The sequence below is a fragment of the Meles meles genome, chromosome 6 (assembly GCF_922984935.1).
Source record: "Meles meles chromosome 6, mMelMel3.1 paternal haplotype, whole genome shotgun sequence".
Taxonomy (NCBI): domain Eukaryota; kingdom Metazoa; phylum Chordata; class Mammalia; order Carnivora; family Mustelidae; genus Meles; species Meles meles.
Window position 1 is genome coordinate 90,349,572 of NC_060071.1, and position 23,446 is coordinate 90,373,017.

General features: G+C 38.2%; 1 protein-coding gene across 2 annotated transcripts in view; it reads right to left on the reverse strand.

The window, feature by feature from the left end:
- Window positions 1-23,446, reverse strand: part of SLC25A21 (solute carrier family 25 member 21) — a 506,059-nt gene that overhangs the window by 309,442 nt on the left and 173,171 nt on the right. The gene's annotated exons all lie outside the window — the stretch shown is intronic.

Here is a 23,446-nt window from a genome sequence, read left to right on the forward strand (position 1 = left end):
AATTTGAATTTTGTAAATATTCAAGTGTCATTTGGAGGCAACCATGGGCAATGACGTGATCAAGCTAGATACAATGTGGGTAAAATCAAGATATGATATGATTATAAAGTTACTAAATGAGTGATTAGTTATTTTCTTCTGTAACTCAAACTGGCTCTAAAAGTATAACAAAGATTTTCTGGGCAGCTGCAGAACTGCTGCAACAATTCTAGATGGCAATTTTGATGGCTAATTCTGATCTGTATATAAATAATAAGTGCATATAAATAAATCAATGTATATAAATAAATTCTATTTCATAATGATACTCATACTTCAAGATAGAGTATAAAATCTAATATGATGTAAATTTTTTTTTAAAGATTTTATTTATTTATTTGACAGACAGAGACCAGAAGTGGGCAGAGAGGCAGGCAGGGAGAGAGAGTGGGAAGCAGGCTCCCCACTGAACAGAGAGCCGAATGCAGGGCTCGATCCCAGGACCATGAGATCATGACCTGAGCTGAAGGCAGAGGCTTTAACCCACTGAGCCACCCAGGTGCCCCTAATATGACGTAAAATTATAAAACCTAATACCCATACACTTTTAGTATGCTCTAGAATATTCCAGTTATTTGGCTTGGAAGACTGAGTTTTGCAGATTGTCCATCATTTCCTGTTTAGACTTAATTATTCTCAGCTGGATTGGAAGTGAATGTCCTTTCCCCAGAGAGTTAGGTGATGTCAGCACACGGGCCATTCATTGCCTGTATATCAGAGGCACTGGGAGGATCACTGCATTGCTGGATAAGTTAGCACAGTCTTTACTATCAAGCAGCTATTCTTAACCTTTAAAAGACAGTTGGCCATAAGACTGTAAGACAAAATCCGTAAGTTTAGATGTCATGATGCTGGTACTTGCAAAACCCAAGTATTTGCCAAGTACCTGGTTCTTTGAGGTACTCAACAAAGTAGAATATGGAGTCTATTTCCTTAGAGCTTATATTACTACACAAAAAACAAGTCAACCAGAAATTTCGGTGAAAGTTAATGCAGAGGGGACTGTGAGGTAATCTAAACAACTAGCTGAGGTAGTACTTTTTAAAACTTGCTCATACTATCTAAAGGTAAACAATCTTTTGATTGGTTAAATAAACAACAAATCATGGAGAAAAATAGAAGCGATCAAAACCCACTTCAAAAATTTTTGTGTGTAAATTAAATTTGGTGCTAACGTCTTCATGTTTGATTTTCTGTACAGAGAGAGAATTCTGTGTATGGCAAAGGATCTGCAGACATTTTTACGGAACTGAATGACTGTTTTGGTGTCATGCAACACTCTGTAAGTTTGCAGTTGGCCATCCCTATGATGATGTACCCTTTACAATATGAATGTAGCAATCCTATATAATTGCATATTCTGGAAAGTGTTTGCAAAACATGGAAGAATATCTGTTACCATCAATACTATGTGATCTCAGTGCTTAGAAACAACAGTAAAAATTTAGCACCAAACTGAACTTTACAACTGATTTTGGAATCTTTTAAACTCCTTTTGAAAAAAATGTATCCCATGAAGAAGTTGTTTTAAAATATGCTGTCACAGAAAGTGTGACTCATTTAATAATTAAAATTATTCATTGTGTATTATTCATAGTATCATCCTCAGTGTGGACACTCCTTAATGAATTGACTCAAGTATACAAAAATAGAAAAATATTACTCAAATATCCCAACACAGTAACCTTATTTTCATCCTGTTGGTCTTGCTTACATGACACAAAGAACAGAATTTAAAACACACACACACACATAGAAATGTGTGAATAATAGAATTTTTAACATTTAGAGATTCTAGTACATTTTTAAGGAGTTTTTTACATTGGCTAATGCAATGAGTAATGTTCTCCTTATTTAAGGGAATATACTTGTGTTGCTTCCCTTTTCCAAGTCTACATTAAAGATGCCAATTGCCTCTGAATTTATTTTTTCAAAATAGGCCAAAGGAATGGCTAATAACCATCATAATGTATGATTGAATAATGCTCCAAAACAAACATTTGGGCTTTCATTTCATATTAAGTATTTGTGGATTTTAATACCCATAAAACTTTCTAAAAGAAAGTTATTTTTCTCATCACTCGACTTTCAAGAGTCTTGAATATAAGACTCTGAAACATGGTATAAAGGTCTTCTAGACATCATATACTTATTGGGTGCATTTTTGGTGCATAGTTTATATGGCTGGGTACATTTTCATAGTTTTGCATCTTTCTCTTATTTTAAATCTAAAATTAGAAATGGGAGGGAAAAATCATTGCCCAGCTATTTCACAAATTTAGGGGATGCCTCCTTTTGCCAGATATATTTTTAGTCGTGTTTGTGTGTGTATGTGTGTGTGTGTGTATAGGCATGGGGCTAGTGTGTGTGTGTGTATATGTATGCAGGGGGCTAGTATATAGCAGTAAACAAGACAGACAAAAAATCCCATCCTCATAGGTTAATATTCTCTGCCTTTCTTACCCCATATTTTAAGAGAAATACATTCCAGGTAACCCAAGAATAGTGGCAAAATCAATTCTGTATAATCTATTGTCTTTCCTTTCATTTGACCCATCAAGGCTATTTAAGGGACAATGTTATAAACAAAGAATCACAAAGACTCTGGTATTATATTAAATTACTTATGATACTGTTTGAAAGACAGAGACTAAGGGAAAGACTATAAAATAATGTGCCCTCCAAAAGGGAGGTATTACATTTGAGAATTTCCTTTCCTCTCGGGGATCCCATCAGGGCTGCCCAGACATTTTAACACCAATGCAAGTAAGTGATGACTATATAGTTCAAACACAAGATGAGGTCCTTATATACTCAAAGAAATCACACTTGCCTGCACCCAATTGGGACGTGGAAAGAAATATTCTCATTTACCTATACGTCAAGCTTGAGAGAGGTAAGAGAAAGAATAAAGCCTGGCATAGCTTAATGTTCCCTTAAAAAAAATTGAAAAGAGAACAATTTCCTATTTACATTTGTCAGCTCGTGTCATTACAACTTTAGATAAAGCTGATCAAGTTAAAATTGACATACTGTCGAAGAGTATAATAGAAAAACTGGATTCACTCGAGAAAATCAAACCCAAATCCTCCAAGGTTCACAATGAAGAGGGACTTTTCCCTTGGGGAGGAGTATCTGACCCAGAACTCTGTCTCTTGTCCCACTAAATGGTCCTGACTCTTGAGTGACTTGCTATATAGCACCACCAACATTACACTGGCTACAGAGTTACTGTAGTCCCCTTAGCACTCAGAGAAAACAATGGAGAAATACCCTTAACACTCCACATTGCAGCAAAGGTAGACCAGATACCTAAGGAAATAAAACAGAGACAACTAGAGAATCTGGTTTTCAAGTCATGGTTTGCCAATCCTGGTGTTCAGAACCTATTCCTACTATTATTTTATACAATGTTTAATTAAATATTTACCAGTTTTTTTGCTCACCATTCTTTCTTTCATCTCTAACCTTTCTGATAAGGTCATTTTCTTCTTTGACGTATAAATTGTTTTTCTTAAAGTTCTTTTGGTAAATGGAAAGACGTATTAGTTTGCTGGAGTTGCCATAACAAAATATCCAGGAATGGGTAGCTTAAACAACAAAATTTTATTTTGTCCCAGTTCTGGAGGATGGCGGTTCAAAATTAAAGTACTGGCAGGGTTGATTTCTCCTGAGGTCTCTCCTTGATTTGCAGATGACCACTTTCTGATTGTTTCGTCCTCAAATGGTTATACTTCTGTGCATACATGCACCCTGGTGTCTCTCTTTATATGTCTTAATCTCTTCTTAGCAGGATACCAGTTTGTTGTAGGGCTCACCCTAATGGAATCATTTTAACTTAATTACCTCTTTAAAGGTCCCATCTCCAAGTGAAGTACTGTGGTTAGGGCTTTAATATATAAATTTTGGGAGTGCACAAGTCAGCCACAATACTAGTAGAGATAAACCCTGTTTTTCATCTGAAAATATCTTTATTTTGTGCTCATTATTAAAATATAGTTTGGTGGTTACAAAATTCTAGGTTGACAACACTGTAAAAAATGTTTTCCATTGTTTCCTGGCCTCCACTGCTGCTGTTGAGAAATCTATTGTTATCCAACTATTATTTCTTTTTAGATGATTCATCTTTTCTCTTTTTGGCTGTTTTTTAGGTTCTTCTCTTTGTCCTTTTTAAATCTTTATTTATTTGCTTACTTATTTATTTACTTATTTATAATTCCAGTACATTAACATGCATTGTTATGTTGATTTCATGTGTACAATATAGCGATTCCACAACTCTATATATTACTCAGTGCTCATCAAAATAAATGTACCCTTAATCCCCTCCACCTTTTCATTCAATCACCCCCAACCCTCAGTCCCCTCTGGTAACCCTCTGTTTGTTCTCTTTAGTTAAGAGTTTGTTTTTCAGTTTGTTTCTTCACTTTTTCCTTGTTTGTATTGTTTCTTAAATTCCACATTCAAGTGAAATCGTATGGTATTTGACTTTCCCTGACTGAGTTACTTCACTTAGCATAATACTCTGTTGATTGATCCATGTCATTGTAAATGGCAAGATTTCATTCTTTCCTATGGTGGGATAAATTCCATTGTTTGTGTGTGTGTATCACATTTTTATCCACGCATCTATCAATGGACGCTAGAGCTGCTTCCATAATTTGGCTGTTGTAAATAATGCTTCAAGAAACATAGCGGTGCATATATCTTTTCAAATTTGTGTTTTCATATTCTTTGGGTAAATACACTGTAGTGCAATTACTGGATCATATGATGTTGTGCTATTAGTAGGAATGCAAACTGGTGCAGCCACTGTGGAAAACAGTACGGAAGTTCCTCAAAAAATTAAAAATAGAATTACAATATGATCTTCTCTTTGTCTTTGGTGTTCTGCAGTTTTATTTAGTTATGTCTGTGTACAGACTTTCAAAAAATTTCCACTTGGGATATGGTAGTGCTACCTTTACTTACGGAATTTTTTTTAAAGATTTTATTTATTTATTTAGGGCACCTGGGTGGCTCAGTGGGTTAAAGCCTCTGCCTTCAGCTCGGGTCATGATCTCAGGGTCCTGGGATCGAGTCCTGCATCGGACTCTCTGCTCAGCGGGGAACCTGCTTCCTCCTCTCTCTCTGCCTGCCTCTCTGCCTACTTATGATCTCTCTCTGTCAAATAAATAAATAAAATCTCTAAAAAAAAAAAAAAAGATTTTATTTATTTATTTAATTTTATTTTTAAAGATTTTCTTTATTTGACAGAAGGACAGAGAGAGCCAGAGAGCACAAGCAGGCGGAAAGGCAGAGAGATAAGGAGAAGCAGACTTGGCGCTAGGCAGTGGCCTCAGCACAGCGCTTGATCCCAGGCCCCTGGGATCATGACCTGAGCCAAAAGCAAACACTTAACTGACTAAGCCACTTAGGCACCCCCAAATTTTATTTTTTTTTTGAGAGAGAGGGAGAGAGCACAAGCGGAGAGGTGGGGAGAGGGGCAAAGGGAGAAGGGGAAGCAAACTCCCCACTCAGCAAGGAGCCCAAGCCCTTTGGTGTTCTGCAGTTTTAGATAGAGCCCCAAGCAGGGCTCTATCCCAGGATCCTGCGATAATGACCTAAGCTGAAAGCAGATGCTAAACTGACTGAGCCACCCAGGCACCCTGCTTTTGGAATTTTATATTTCATTTGTTTTAAACATCAGTTTTTGTTGTTTTTTTTTTTTTTTTAAATACTAATGAGCCTTCATTCTCCTTAGTATATCATCTGGACATTCTATTACAGATGAATAGTGGATCTTTGCATTGCATTTTTGATGTCTCTTAACTTCTCAATTCTACTTTCAATCCTTTTTGTCTCTTTGAGCCACATTCTGATAATTTCTTTAGCTCTTTCTTCTAGTTCACTATGTTCTTTTCAATTTTTGGACCTTCTGTTTGGCTTGTACTTTGGATTTCTAACATTAACATTTTTTTTTCACTTTTACAAGTTAAATTTAGTTCTTTTTTCTAACCTGAAGAGTAGTTTTTAAAAGTCTCTTGCTCCTTGTGTACTTCTTAAATTCCACCTTTTAGTTCATTAAAAAGTATATAACAGTATTTTAAATTCTTTATCTTATCATTCAGATATCTAAAATCTTTGTAGGTTTAAATCTTTTTGTTTGTTTGTTTCTACTGACTCCTATTCCTTATTTGGTGAATTTATAAAAACGTGCAATAATTTAAAAAATGTTTTCCTTTGAAATAAATGCAAACTGCAAGAATAATACAAAGAATTTCCTTAAACCCTCCACCCCAAATTCCAAGAGTTTCTTCAAGTATTCCAACTATGTACTGAATAGCAAAGCATACAATCAAGGATCACACAATGCACTTAATTATGTTTCTCCAGATCCTTCAATCTCAAGTAGTTCTTCAGTTCTTAACCTTCATGCTGTTATCATTTTTAAGATTACAGGTCAGTGGTTTTGTAGAACGTGTCTCACTTTGGGTTTTTATGATGCTTCTTCATAAGATTCAGATTCTAAAACAATTATGTTGTTACCTCAGGGCAATATATCAGGAGGCACATGATGTCAAATGTTAGCATATATTGATATTTCTTGACTGAATTATTATAATAGCGACTATAATTTTCTAATTATGTTATTTCTACATTTAATAGCATTCTATATAAAAACTTTCTTTTATCTCTATTTTTTATTTATTAAACTATTTACTTATAAAGTGAGGACTCTGGATTCCTATTTGATTCAATGTGATATAAGCCATTAGTATTATTTTAGTGCTCAAATTGTCCCAGATTTGGCCACTAAGAGTCCTTTCAAACTATTTTATATGTCCTTTTCACATGCCCCCATCATTCTTTGCATCTTTACTTTCTGGCATAAGACCTCCAAGCTTATCTTATACTATCCTTGTCCCAACCCTGAAATTGCCATATCTCCAAGGAGCTCTAGTTCCTTTTAGTGGAAAATGGTACTTAGAAACTTGGTCTCAGTATTAAATGTGCCCTTTACTACAGAGATCTTTCAGGCACTTTCAAGTGGACAGAATAACAAAATATATTCATGTACATACATATACATAAATCTATATACATACATTTTTACTTTCATAGTTATTTCTATATCTATTTATATATCAGAAGTCATGAGTTCACACCAATCTCTGCAGTTCCAATCCAATGCCAAAGGGTATGCTCTGTGTTTGCCCTTATCAACCATCACCAAAAGTGAGAAATTTTATTCTCATTTTCCTCAGTCCATTCACTTATTTGTTCAATCCCTCTGAGTGCAGCCAATGACCTGACTCTATTGAGGGTCTCCACCCACTTGGCTGCTTGGCTGATCTTTACAAATTCATTTAACTGGACTTGATCTGTGGGAATCCCAAATGGCTACAGTGAGGCTGCTTTCCTATAAAAAGGATTTAGATTTCTTTCTACCATGAGACTATGGCACAACCAGTGTGAGATCATGTAAACTCCCCTACAGAGGATCAAGGATAATCCAGAAATTTTAGGTTAGCAATCTGATATTATAGCAAGCCTCAGTCTAAGTCTCCTGATCCAATCATTTATTGTTCCCCTTTCCGATTTCAGCTCTCAGGTATTTGGGGAGAGATTATTTGAAGGGTGAGGTGTTCTCTGTTTTATTGTTTTTTTGTTTTGTATTGTTCTGTTTATTTGGTGTTGTTTCTTTATTTCTTTGTGTTTGCCCTTAAAAGCTCCCTTAAAGACTAAGCTTCTTTCAGTCCTGGGAACGCTTTGAGAATTAGGCTTCTAATTTATCCAGATTTAGTTGTACTAAGTAATGGAGCCTTTCAGAGTATCTTATCAGCCATACTTTATGTGTCTATATACTTATCTACATTGATCTTGTCCTATATACCAAAATTATTAATACCCTTGAAACACCATGGGAATCTCTGCTATAGTCTGGTTACTGTTTCAATGCAGGAAAAAAAAAAGTGAGACTAGAGAAATTATTGGGTAACACTTCTATTTTGTTCTTATCAGAAAATATGGACTCTTTATAGCAAGGTTGTGATAAGTCTTTTTAATCTTAAAGATAAAAAGGTCATTAACATTCCTTTGATCCTGTCCCCTAATTTGACACATGAGGAAAACATGGCCCAGAGAAGATGGATTCCTACCAAGTAAATGGCATTCAGTAGGCTTGCTTAGATTATTTAGAACTGGGGTCTCTGGTCTACTATTCCTAATTTATTTCTGTCCAATATTCTTTTTCTAGCCAAATTCTATGATTCATTTTTTATAAGTATATTTTAATGTTTTCCACTTCTTAAAATAATTCATGATCATTTCAGAAAAATTTAAATACACTGAAGTATAAAGAAAATGAACTGTATTTATAATCTTACCACTTGGAGATAACTACTGTTAACGTTTTAGAGTTTTTAATGCTTACATCCTTTATTTTTATAGTTGAGATCATACCATATAATTTTGTATCTTTTTTTCATATAATAGCATTAATATTTCCACACCTCATTAAAATCTCTTCAGAAGCATTATTTTTGATGCCATACAATATTTCATCATATGGTTGTACTTAAGTATAGTGAACTATTCACCTTCAGTAAATATTTAGATTTTTCTTTTTTCCTATTATACATAATGTTCTAAAGAAGTTCTATTGTTTTTATTCCATGTTAGTCCACACCTATAATTATTCCCTAGAACAGCTTCCTAGAATTAGATGTACTAGGTCAAAGGATGTGAATCTAGTTAAAATTCCTGATATATACTACCAAATTACTTTTCAGAGAGATAGTACCAATTTATGCTACTTCCAGCTGGGTTTAAGAGCGCTGGTCTCAAGTTGTCTTTACCATGGTTCTTCCATATGGATTTGATGATTCTCAAGTATTCCTTTTCTTTATTTTCTTAAAGTTCCAAGTTAAGGGGCTCTTGAATTATGGAGTGGAGCCTGGGACTACTAAAGTCAGCCCTCCAACTAGATAAGGACTGTGTAAGGATGATCACCCGAGCATCTGAAAAGCCCTGCTGTGCAGAATGGTCCTTCCCTTCCCTGTGGTAACATGGCCTTTTGGGAGTCATAGGCTTCTACGTTAGACGTTACCTGTCTACCTATTATTATGCAGTCCCTGGTAAGAGAGGTAAGCCTCACTGCGACTTATTTTCTTTATCTGTAAAATGAAATATTGATGCCTCTCTGGTTGTAAGGATTAAATGTAAAATTGCCTGATACTTCTTTATCTTCTAATTAGTCCTTCCTATCAAGGAATCTCTACACCTAAGATGGTCTCATAAGCTAGATAAAATAGGATCTGCTTCTTTCATAGTCACAGTATTCACAGGGCACACTGAGTTAGCATGTGTACCCTTCTACCATTTATCTGACAGGTGAGTTGATATATGGATGCTTACATGTTTGTAATGTGGCATCAAGAAAGAATGGGGCTTCCAAAGGACTGGTAGCCGGGACACAGAAGCCTAAATGGGAAGGTTTCATAAGATATATTTTATCAAATTTCAACTGATTAGATCAGGCTCCTCTATCTAAGAACACAGAAGTACCCAGCCAGGAGTGAACTGTTTATTGCAGTCTCACCTCTGGTTATATATCTACGTTTTAAAAAAACTTTTAAAATCTTCGCTCAGAAGCCGAGTGGAATTGGATATACTGCATTGGAACCTCTGTGGGATGGGGCCAAGGTATCTGTAATTTTTAAAGCTCCCTAGCTGATTCTGATTCACTGCCAAGGCTGAGGTTTAATGGATAACGTGGTTCATAGATTCTGGAATGTAAGAGCTGGAAATGGTCATCTAAACCTTTAATTAAACAACCTTGATTTATAGATTAGGAACCGAGGCCTATAGAGGTTTAATTACTTGCTAAATATCACATAGTTTGGTAATAACAGGATGAAAACCTAGAATTCTAGCGCATTGCCAGAATGTCTTCAAGAAGCTTATTAGATAGAAGACAAACATCTCATAAAATGCAAAAATCAATTTTTTGGAAGAAATGACTGCCATGTGGCAAGGGGTCCTTACTGCTCTTGTTTCTAAATGATCATATTTCATAGTGTAAGTATATGCAGGATGAAGAAATTGGATTTCAGTTCTCACCTAGATGAAAGGCCAAAAAATGCTTGCTTTGCCATTTTCTTTCCCCCAGGAAGTGAGTAACTGTTGTGGCAATGTGGAATCTTTGTTCTCCTCGGCACATCAATTCCTCTTAACTTTTCTGATTTTTAAAACTGCTTAGGTGTATACCGGTCAAGGCATAGAAGTCAAAAAGTTCTCCAAGGCTTGCCACCTCCAAAACTCTTTTTGATTCCTAAAATGTAATTCTTATTGCGATGTACTTTCTGAACATACCTTTCTTAATATAACACTGCTTCTTCTTTAGATATCAGAGGCAGAGGGATAAATTTAGAAGTTGCTTAGGCACACAACAGTAGAGATAAAATGGTCTTAAAGTCTTGGGTGGGAAAAGGGCTTAACCAAACCTACCTTCTACAGTTCAATGTTGACTTTGACAGCCTGCTAATGAACTATTAAAAATCATGTTATTCATGAAATTTTAACTATGACTTTACTTTAACTTTAAAAGATTTCTTAAAACACACAAACAAACAAAAAAACCCAACCATACAAAAATGCCTGGATAACTTTTATTCATTGGGGGCCATGTTGGGAAGCACTGGGTCCTAAAATATCGCTTAAAGGCCCTGAGTTCACAGCTGACATGTTCTTAACATTTATAGTGATTCTAGAGACCCTCAGTATCTGTTGCTATAGTTCCTTCTCTCAGTGTTTTTCTTGGATTGGATTTACAGCCAACTGGTTGTAATTGACCCTCTATTGGGACAAGTTAGGATATGAGCATATAACTTTTCTGTAAAAAAAGAGAGAGAGAGAGAGAGAGAGAGAGAGAGAGAGAGTGACCAAGAAAAAAAAAAATCACCATTGATATTTATCTTAAACTTCCTTCATTTCCAGCTTCTCTGGCAGCAAGTCAAGCTGCTGTCATAATGCAGAACTCTCAGTAAAAAGGGTTCCTAGGGAAAGGCCACATTTCTGAATGCAAAGGCACACAAAAAAGAGTTTAACAGAAAAGATGAGCATTTCTCTGTCCTTCAGGCACACAACACCTAAGTCCTGCCACAGAAGTGGAGTCTGCCATCTGAGATTCCAGGGCGACATTTTCCTATAGGAAAACTGGTCATAAACAGCCTAAGGACAAATGGAGACAGGGCATATGGGAATCTCTATCAGCTCATCATGAAAAGCAAAGGCCAGTGAAGCTATATAACTCCCAGCCCCCAAAAGCACTGCTTCTAGCTTTCTCCACAGAATTGATCTGGGGGTTTTCTTCCTACTTCCTCATTTAGTGGACCACCTGCCCCAAAGGCAGAAAAACAAACTCAGGTTTTACCCACTAAATGAGAGCCTGAAAATCTTTCTCATTTAACCTACCATGGTTGGTTTTGAGGAACCTGAAAAAAGCACTAGAAACAATTCTGCACGGAGCACATGAAATGCTTATAAATTTATCTCCCAAAGAAACCTTCGCTATCAGGTCTACTCTCCAAACTACAAAGTAGTGATTTATCACAATCTAATTTTAACACTCGAAACCCAGCCATCTCCCAAGATCTTCAACTTTATGGTCATAGGCTTGAAGATCCTATCCTATGTGCTGGGAAACTAATCAGTGCAAATCATTCTATTCAACGGCTTCCAGTTTTCCCTCCAAATGGCCTCTAAAAAGTTAACAACAACTGAAGCCTGTTTTATGTTAAAATCCTAATAATGTAAATAGACAAATGCACCATGTTTAGTCATTAGCACTGAAAGAACATCATACACCCGACTGGGTCACCTGGGGAAGAGCGAGTGCTGCTTTCTGTTCAAAGCCGCAGACCACAGTAAGAGATCGCCCATCTGTCCCACTGCTGGGTAACACTGGCCAGAAGGGGGAGGACTGTTAATGGGGACCCCTTGATGCAAGGTTTCCGTTCATCTCGGTTTTGGCTCCTCAAACTTCGCACTAGCTTTACCTTCTGGCAAACTAAAGCAGACCAGAGGTGGTCTTGACACCTCTTCAAAACTTTTGAACTTGGGCTGCTGGTTGGAAAAGAGGATGGAGAAGCAAACCCTTGGCACAACTGATTTCAAAAAGCACTTGTTTTTTTGTTTTCAAAGATTTTATTTACTCACTTGACAAACAGAGATCACAAGTAGGCCAAGAGGCAGGTAGAGAGGTAGGCAGAGAGAGAGGAGGAAGCAGGTTCCCCGCTGAGCAGAGAGCCCAATGCGGGGCTCGATCCCAGGACCCTGGGATCATGACCTGAGGTGAAGGCAGAGGCTTTAACCCACTGAGCTACCCAGGTGCCCCCCAAAAAGCACTTCTTAAGCACTGTGCTCTATTATGAGAACTCGTACCCTGTAGTAATAATAGGAGCCAAGAATGTTTGAGTGCTTAATTGTGCTAAGGTCTACCAGCATTACATTATCAATTTCTCACATCAGTTCCAAGGGGGAGGGACAATATTACCATTCCTATTTCACAGATGAAGAAACTGAGGTTTGAAAAAGTTAAGTAACTGGCCAGAGGTCACATAGCTAGTAACAGAGCCCAAATTTAAAATCAGGCTTAACCGATTCTAAAGTCCACGCTCTTAACCTCAACATGATACCAGGAAGTCAAGGAGCCTTGCCAATGCTGCTGCCTCTGAGGGCTGTTCTTCACATTGCTACACCGTACAGCAGAGACACTGAGAGAGAAGGACATCAGAAAGACAGAAGGAATCAACAACTTTTTGGGCTGTTTCAGATGCATCAGTGCCATGGCAGACCTTAAAAGGGACCTATGCTTGTCTTAACAAGATTCTTCCAAGATTTGGATGCCATATACTATTTTTACAGAGGTGGTATAGTAATTTGGTGTTCTATCAGTGGCTTCTCCACTGCTCACTTAGCAAGAGCTCAAGCTATTCTCTTTTTCATATAAAGCCATATTAAAACAACATTAATGATTTACTGAGGGTCTATACATGTGAGGCCTCAGGCTGGGCAATTTGCAACTTGCTGAGGGCCATGAAATGGCATCTATATTACATCATTCCCATGAATTTAACCACCCATCGGGAGAACCATGTGCCCTTGCAGAGGATAAAACCCCGATGCTGACAGGTCAAGAGGGTCATATCACTGCTTCAGCTCCGAGGACATTAGGCATAGTACTGTTCTTTGGACATTTATTCTCTGAAAGGAGCATTTTTACATCTGGCTCCAGCTCTGAGTCAAGAACTGGATACATAGACTCAAGGTATGCTAAGGAGAAACTATTAACCATGCAAACTAGCCCCAAATGGCTTTTCTGATTATTTGCTAGCATGCAGGTGGCTTCATGAAGAGGCCTGCAATTCTAGAATGTTAGTTTTTGTAGTATGAGAAAATCATAACTTTTTTTTCCAGGAACTTGTTTTGCCATAGACTTAAGGCAGTAATTTGTTACAGGCAAGACATTTATAGGGGCTGCGTTATCGAGGCTAGAATCATCAAGAAATTCTATCAGAAGACACAATGTTTAAGTATAGGTCTAATTACTGCAATCATTTCTTTTTTGTTTCCTTTGCAGAGATCCACTTAATCCCATCTCTTAGTGTGGGCACAAGCTGACAGTTGCATGACAAGGAATGTTTCCCTTTGTAAAAAACCCACTTCCTTTCTGTGTAGTTTTAGCCTAATTGAAATGTTTCCTATTAAGCTCAATCAAGGCAGCAATTATCTAATTACTCACTTATGCTTTTCCAGCCAAAAATTTGCCTAAGCTGGTATATTGGAATGAGGGAGAACATATTTATTATTGCTTTTACATTTTCCTGTTTGGCTTTGGACAATGATCATAAACATTTACTTCTAGCTCACCAGCATATATCTAATTAATACTGCGATTTTCTATAAAATTGTATCACTGTAAGCCACAGGCTGGTGCCAAATGTAGGCTTGTCTAAGAAATGTGCTTTAAAAGATGTGTGGTTATGCTACATGAATGGTATCATTGGAGAAGGGGAATAAGGAAGGAGGCTAGTGAAAACAAATCACAAGTATATATTCAATCATTTCAAAGCCATGAGTTTTAGAGCTTTCCAAAATAAAAAATGAATAGCAGATTTAATCGAGAAAATAATTTTTATAGCATCACTTTAAAGAAACACATACCCTGCATGTCTGGGCTTTCTCTTGATACAAATCCCTTAGGTCTCAAGATGATCACAACCAGTCAACAACACAGGTGGTCCACACTTTTTAGGTATAAATTAGAGGCATATATCATTAAAACCAGAATTAATTTTAGAGTTAGTGACCCTATGAGGTCACTCCTGATTAACTCAATTTGGATTGAGGTTGTACCAAAGCACAACGGACAAATTGGGTATGAGGGATTGATATTTTCATTTCCAGACAATAAATTTTATCATTATTATTATCTTAAATGCTAGCTAATGTGGGACTCATTCAGTCCTCTGCATGGAAAAACACCCCCAGAAAATTTGTGTACTTCTGGGTGAATTTATAGGGAGGGAAAGGAACACCTCATTAATCCCCCAAATGCAGGCAACTTGACAATCCTTCACCTAAGTTTATCATAAAACCCGGAAACGACTACACTCAGTGAGAACTGCAACAACAACAAAATCAGTCTACAAGGAAAACATTGTGTTTACTGGAAGGAGTTGAGAGTTTTTGCACTGTGTTGTTGGTAAAGGGAAGAGCATTTTTTTTTTCTTGCTTACACATAATGATGAATGAACCACACACAATATTAGTAACCTCAAAGATAATGAGTTATCTACAACACCCCCCTCAAAAAAAACAACCCAAAAAACAAAAACCACTTCAGTTTTTAATAATTGATTTATCTGAGTGATGACTGATTAATAAATTAAGCCCAAGTAACTAGATATTGGGAGTGGGGAAGAGGTCATTCTTAAAACCCTGTTACGTTATCTGCTCCACAGGATGGAAAGAAGTCTTTTAAAAAAATGCATTTTATCTTAAAGGTGGTCCCAAAGATTCTGCATTCTGTGCCTTTAGGAGAGGAGGGCAAGAACAAAAAGGAGAGAAACCACTCTCTTTGCCGAATTGGGGAGAATAAGTAATCAGACATTTCCCTTTCACTGGTCCTTATTTAGGGACATGAAAGTTTGTGAAGTATATTAAATAAAACGGTTGGAAAATGGATTTTGTTTCTTCACGTGAGCATTCACTGGAGAGGACAAGTAAGTCTCAATATACTCATTCCTGAAGTTCTCTCTCTAAGCATCTTTGCATACTCTAGATGGGGACTAAATCCATTTTGCATCAGGCAAAGTGAGAACCTGGGGTAGCAGGCGAACCCATCATCTGAGAACGAACATAGAGACCGGCTCAATCAACCATCTGTCTAGATCTGCCCTCAGCAGCACCAGAGCAGTGAAAGGCGGGAACATGGAACCTCCAAATACTGCTTCCGTACATGGGTCCACAAACCTTCTAATGCTCAGGAATAAACAAAAGGAAACAAGATATTAAACCAACGTGGTCCTTGTTTTCAACATTATTTATCTTTTGAAATTTTCAAGTTGAGTTCCCACTGCCTTTATTTCCACTCCTACTTTGCACTGGTTCTCGTATTTCCATCCTTCCTCCGCTGCAATAATTCAATAGAAGTAATTATGTCTTTAAAAATAGTTAAATAAGCAAATGACTGAAGTTCTCTTTCTGTTTTCCCTGATGCTGGGTCAAATGGCTCCTCAAGTTGTTCTGAAATGAGACCCTTGCATGTCTGGCCAGAATCTTTCGAAATTACTTTTACGTTGTCCCATTATTCTTCCCAGTGTGTTGAAGTGGTGCTATTTATCCAGTTTTAAGCAATACTGGCTGGCAAATTTTAGGATAATACAAATTTAACACTAAAAAATGTAAATATCCCACAGTTTCCTAATTATAATTGTGGATTCTATATAAATGTTTATTCTAAGTTTTTCATTTGTGAGTTTTCTATTTTGTACATTTTTTAAATATGTTATTTATTTGAGACAGGGAGAGAGGGAATAAGCAGGGGGAGGGGCAAAGGGAGAGGGAGAAGCAGACTCCCTGCTGAACACTGAGTCCAACTTGGGGCTCCACCCCAAAACCCTGAGATCATGACCTGAGCCAAAGTCAGAAGCTTACCCAACTGAGCCACCCAGAAGCCCCTATTTTGTGCATTTTTAATATCAGATTGGTTCGTTAGTTATTTTGGTTCTAAGGCCTATAATAGTAATTCTTTTCAGGTTTTTATAATCTTAAATAGGCTCTGGCAGAAAGAACATGAACAAGATCATTTATCCTCTATTATTTTAAAAGTGCAAATAAATTATTGGTGTTTGACATGGGTTGCCTGTGATAAATGAAACTATCTGCTTTTCATCAATCTATTAAGATCTTACAAGTCAAAGTTATTTAAGGCAAAGACCACCTACCATGGAAAATAATGTTAAAAGCTCTTCACTTGTCATTGCCCAAGAATATGTTATACAATTTAAGGCTTGTAAAACATCATAACTCTGGCTACATACTGGGATTACCTGGAAGCTTTTACAGGCCACTTATGGCCCCAGAGATTTTGATGTAATCTGAATGTTGTGTGCCTGGGTATCAGGACTTTACAACACCCCTAGATGATTCTGCTAGAAGTCCAAGGTTGTGAACTGCTGCTTTGGAACAAAAGTTTACAAACACATACGCCTGCACAGATAATGGATTTGTGATTTGTCCCTTAAGAGTCCCACCATTAGCTGGAGGTGAAACAGAGTGCTGCCGTTGTTCGTACACTCATTACATATGGAATGACAGCTTTCTCATTACCTAACTCATCACAAAATCGAAACACGCCTTGCAAAAAAGAGAGAAGAGAGAGAAATTTGTGAAGAAAAACTAGCTTAAAGGGAAAAATAATGTGGTAGCAAAATAATAGCTCCTTGAGAGGTCCCACCCTAACCCCCCGAAGTCTGAATATATTTCTTAACATGAAAAAAGCAAGTTTGCAGATAAAATTAAGTGAAAGACCTTGAGATGGGGATAGTGTCCTGGATCATGCAGGTGGGCCCGAACTAATCCCATGGATTCTTAAAATCAGAGAACACTTTGTAGTTGTGGTCAGAGGAAGTCCTGACTACAGAATAAAGGCCCAGAGAGATGTAACATTGCTGCCTTTGAAGATAAAGGATCGAGGCCATGAGCCAAGGACTACAGAAGACCTCTAGAAGGTGAAAAAAGACAAAGAAACAATCTTCCCTAGAAGCTACCAGAGAGACAGTTTTGCTGACACCCTGAGTTTGACCCAATGAGACCCATGTTAGACTTCTGACCTACAGAACTGTTAAAAAAAAAAAAAAATTGTGTTGTTTTAAATCACCAAGTTTGTGGTAACTTTTTAGGGCAGTAATAGGAAAATACAGATACAGATGCTAATTTTGAATCTCCCAGAGGCCTCGGGCAAAGGTAGGAGCAACAGGGAATGTTATGTGGCCTCCTGAGATTGCATCCTGCAGGGAGCAGAAATGACCAAGGGCCCCAGCTGCTCCTCTGAACTCCGCAGGGTGTGTGTGCAGAGACCATGCCTCCCTCAGCTGCTCCCAGCCAATGACTGAGCAGCAGTACCGAGGCGGCCAGGTTCCCGGGAGACCCAGAGCTCCTCAGACTTTACCAGTTTGGTAACGACTCCTACCTGGTATGGTCTCACTGAGCATTCCTTCAATTGCACTGCAGTCTAGGACATTTCCGCCTCCCCTTCCCTTCCTCTCGCCTTCATTCAGGGTCAAATTGGCACCGAGGTCAGACGCAGCTTGTCTACCTTTCCTGGCTCCTCCGCCATTTTCTAGCACAGGCATTTCCTCCAGGACCAGTTACATAAGTTGAGTACAAAATAAAAACGTGCGGCCCTCCATTCAAAAATCATTAAGAATTTTAAGCCTGGGATAGCAGGCCATTACACCAACTAAGTGTTCTAAATGCAAGGTCTTGTGCCACTCCTCGGGTAGCTCCCCCATGAGGCTGGCACTGGTATCTTTTAGTAAAATGCTTGTGTATCTAATCCTAGTTTGGTGTCTGCTTGGAAGACACTAAGAGAACATTCTGCTGACTTCCCCCAAAATTAACTCCTTTGGCATCAAACCCGGCTGTGATCAAGCAGGGGTTGTCAGTTTTCACTTTAACTTCCCAAGCCTCTGATATGGTTTTAAATTTAATTTTATTGATTCAAGCTAGTTTTCTTTCTTTTCTTTTCTTTTTTTTTTAAAGATTTTATTTATTTATTTATTTGACACAGAGAATGAGAGAGAGATGGCATATGAGCTCAAGCAGGGGGAGCAGTGGGCAGAGGGAGAAGCAGGCTCTCCACTGAGCAGTGCACCCAACCCAGGACTTGATCCCAGGACCCTGGGATCATGACCTGAGCTGAAGGCAGACACTTAACTGACTGAGCCACCCAGGTGCTAGTTTTCTGTTCAGTTTTGAGGTTTCGTTTTTCTATAATAATATGTAATGTTTAAGAAGTAGTATGGGCTTTTCTTTCTTTTTTTTTTTTTAAGATTTTATTTATTTGACAGAGAGAGATCACAAGTAGGCAGAGAGGCAGGCAGAGAGAGAGAGAGGGGGAAGCAGGCTCCCCACCAAGCAGAGAGCCCGATGTGGGGCTTGATACCAGGACACTGGGATCATGACCTGAGCCGAAGGCAGCGGCTTTAACCCACTGAGCCACCCAGGTGCCCCTCTTTTTTTTTTTTTTTTTTTTTTTTTTTTGAGCCAAATTCACTGGGGGAAAGTATAGTGAGAATTATAGTTGAGATTTTGATGTTTCATTTGAAATAAACACCAAGGTAAAATTTAGGCAGCAAAACTCATAAACACATTCCTTCATTTCCTATTTAAAGAAAAGGAGATGGAAACAACCAAAGGGCTACTTGGGGGAAAGGACTAAAATTCCCTCCTTCTGTTCCTGTTCGCAATTCCAGGTGCAATCTTTTTTTTTTTTTTTTTTTTTTTTGAGAAGGTGGTCTCCAAACATTTGGCAATGTTAAATATAAGGGCAAAGCTCTGTGGCCTTTAGCAACCTCTCTAGGCCTCAGTGTAATAAGCAAAGTGGATCCTACATATTCTCTGAAATCCCTTTCAGCAATGAAATGTTTTGGATTCATGAAAAACATATGCTCTAGTCAAGGCTGTGAGTTTTTATAACATTGTCATATAATCTTCCTGAGTATATATTCTACTTGGAGGTGTCTGTCTTTTCAGGATTTTCCAAAACAACACATTTCCTTAATACTCCCATCATTAAGATTTGTTAAGGCATTATAGGTGAGACAAAGGAACTGAAATGGAAAATGCGGTTGATGGAATATTCACACAACTAGCTCAAGTACCTGGAGTTCTTTAGGGAGGAGTTCTGGACTGGAACACGAATCTCTAGACTACTCATCCTATTTTCTTGTCTGAGCAAGGAAGATCATCGTAAAGAGCCAACTTGTTAGATTTTGCATTTTTACAATATCAAAATAATAGATTAACATTTACTCATTTAATATATTCCCTTAGACAGTGCAGGCATGTGGCCAAAACACTGGATTTCCCAGGTCCCCACACAGGCTAATAATTTGGTCCCTTCAAACTGTTGTTGTTTAGTTCTTTTTTTTTTTTTTTTTTTGTAAATTAAGTTCTACCGCCCAACGTGGAACTTGAACTCATGACAAACATGTTGTTTAAATACTCATGTAACACTGATGTGAACTAAGCACTGGGGTAGAGGAAGAGACTAGGGGGAGAAGGACCAACCAATCCCAATTTATACACCAGAAGGCCTACAGGTGTACTGTTATTGGAAGTCCTATTGCTATTATAGTATATACCTCTTGCGGTCCCACCTAAGCAACTCTCCCACAGAGGTGACCTTGGGTGTAAAGCGTTGGTATCCTTGGTGACCATCTAAGTGACCCTGCTCTTAATCAATTTTGATATTATATAACAAGTTCTCCTTTAAGTCCATTTCCTTTTTATAATCTGAAGCAACAATTAGTGGTGAAATGATGGCTCCTACATCGTAAGTCTAATGTGAATTTTGAAAATCTGTTTCTGGTTTTTCTCTTTATCCAAGTAATTTGTTATCACGGAGATCTAGCTATGGAGAGAACGCCTATGTCTCTTTGAGTAAAACAAAACAAAATAAAACCTCTCAGGTCAAATGTAAACAAGACCATATATACAGTATTATTTTTTAAAAATCCCATTTGTTGATTTGAAGCCTGCAGAAAGAGAAAGTCTTGAAAATCAGATTTTGAAACTACTTAGCATTGCCTGGCTTAGGAATACTTACAGAGACATAGGACACTTAATTTTTTTGACCTGAGTGGAAATCAAGAGCCAGACACTTAACTGACTGAGCCACCCAGGTCCCCCCAGATCTTCAAGGTTCTTAAACATTCTACAGACTATCTCTCCAACTACTCTGTCATTACCATAGCTGATTTCCACTCCCCTTGCCCTCACAGTGTATCACATCCCTGTGTCTTCCCTTCATCATCAATGTGTTCATTAACACCAGAAATCTTTGCATCTAGAATTCTTGTTCGGTAGGTTAATTGCCATCTCCTGGTCCACTAAATCTTCATCATCTTAGTTCACTGGTTTCACTTGAGCATAATGTTGAAATCATGCTAGCCAGCCTTGATTAGGTCCTCACAGATGCTTAGCATCAGATAAGGATTTCCTACTGCATTTGGTAATATATAATATAGTGGTTTTAAAAAGAGGCCTCTGGAGCCAGATGTCCAGATTTCAAAGCCTAGATTCTCTACTTTCTAGCTTACACCAAGTTATTTAACCTGTTTGTGACTCTGTTTCCTCATCTGCAAAACAGGGGTAATAATACATTGTTGGGAGCAGCAAATGAAAGTTGCTGATTAGTCACATTAGCTATGACACATCCTCTTTGTTCTCCTTTATACTGTTTGAATGTTTCCTGTCAAGTTCCCATAGATTACTGCTTCTATGAGGAAATGACCTTATAGAGAACTTACAAGCAATGAAACCAAAACAATTAGTTGAAGGAATAAAGGAGAGAAGAGTAGGATGAAGAGGGAGAGTGGTCTGAGAAATTAGTCAGAAAGTCAGAATTTGCTTAAGACCCACAGGTAAATGACAAGGTTGTGGGTTCTCTGTCCCCTTAAAGTGTCTTCAAACAGCAATGGGGTGACAAGTACAGAGTATATGAAATGAAGGCAAAACAAAGATGTTCAAAATGAGGAGCAATTAACTCAAGAGAAAGAAGAGAGAAGGAAGCCTTGGAATTGTTCCTACTTCTACAGAATAGTGATTGACTTCACTATGGGATAAGGAAGGAATAAAGAGAAGAAACAGCCCAAATCCCAGCAGGAGAGCAGGCAGTGCCCTGAACCGCAGGGCAATTTGTTCTCAGAACAACAACCAAAGCAAAGTCCGTGAAGGATTATGTTGTGGGAACCCTGATGATAAACACACTCAAGATTAAGGAATGAGAGCTCCCTTCCCTAGTTTTGTGGGTACAAAAATTGAAAACAGGATGATGTAATTCATAGAAACCGAACAATTTAGGATTCAGCTCAGTATTAACTGAACCTCTGCTACGTGCCAGGCACTGAAGACGTGTTCTTGCCCTTGCAGAGCTATGTACCAGAGGAGAGGCAGACTTTCTCAGTGAGTCACCGAAAGAGTAAGAGGGAAGGGAGGAGGGTGACTTCCTATAGGAGGTCATTTACACTGAATTATGGATAACAAGTAGAAATTAAACCATTGGTGGGACACCTGAGTGGCTCAGTTGGTTAAGCGGCTGCCTACGGCTCAGGTCATGATCCCAGCGTCCTGGGATCAAGTCCCATATCGGGCTCCTTGCTCAGCAGGGAGCCTGCCTCTCCCTCTGCCTCTGCCTACCTCTCTGCCTACTTGTGATCTTTCTCTGTCTCTCTCTCTCTGACAAATAAATAAATAAAATCTTAAAAAAAAAAAGAAATTAAACCATTGGTGAGAGGAGACTTAACTTGGCAATAAATTACTATGCACATTAATAATACTATTTTAGAATATGCATGAGATGGAAATTAAATGCTTGATTAAAGAGACATAAAGATTTAAAACTATATTATTTAAACTTGTGTAATGTGATTTTACTCATGTTTTATACATTTAGTAGCACTGAGTGAAGCCTAAAGTGAACTTAAGAGGGCCTGTTATTATCCCCATTTTACGAATTAGAAAACTAAGAAACGGGGGCACCTGGGTGGCTCAGTGGGTTAAGCCGCTGCCTTCGGCTCAGGTCATAATCTCAGGGTCCTGGGATCAAGTCCCGCATCGGGCTCTCTGCTCAGCAGGGAGCCTGCTTCCCTCTCTCTCTCTCTGCCTGCCTCTCTGCCTACTTGTGATCTCTCTCTGTCAAATAAATAAATAAAATCTTTAAAAAAAAAAGAAAACTAAGAAACAGAGTTTTTTTTTTAAAAAAGATTTTATTCATTTATTTGACAGACAGAGATCAGAAGTAGGCAGAGAGGCAGACAGGGAGAAAGAGGGAGAAGCAGGCTCCCCGCCGAGCAGAGAGCCCAATGCGGGGCTTGTTCCCAGGACCCCGAGATCATGACCCGAGCCGAAGGCAGAGGCTTAACCCACTGAGCCACCCAGATGCCCCAGAAACAGAGAGATTAACTGCCTTGCTAAAGCTCACACAAACAAAGCCATCTATTTTTTTAAATCTTTTTTTCTTTTTAAGATTTTATTTATTTGACAGAGAGAGAGAGCGATCACATGTAGGCAGAAAGAGAGGTGGAAGCAGGCTCCCCACTGAGCAGAGAACCCAATGCAGGGCTCAATCCCAGGACCCTGAGATCATGACCTGAGCCGAAGGCAGAGGCTTAACCCACTGAGTCACAAAGCCATCTTTTACACTGGAGCCCATTTATCTGGATCTCTTGCCAATGATGCTGTTGATCCACCCAGCATTTTCCCTAAGTGTGAACTCTGAAATACCAGTTCTGTGGAACGCTGGCAAATTTCTATTTTATGGTAAAGTAAGTCTTGGACATGCTGAGTGAACAGCTTTACACAAGTTTCTTACTGTGAGACTTCCCCAAAACTTAAAAGTAGTCATGTACAATGTGAGTTTCCAAGTGGGGTATATAGAATGTGGCTTTTCTTCTTTGATCATGGAATACTTTTTTCATGGTCTGTTTCTTGGACCTGGAGTAATATGGAATGCAATGGGAAATACTGCACCAATGTATACCAAGGTGAGCAAGAAGCAGACCGGTTTTGAGTATGGGCAGAGAAATACAAATATGAGGTAGAAAAATTATAACAAAATGATTCTGGAACCAAT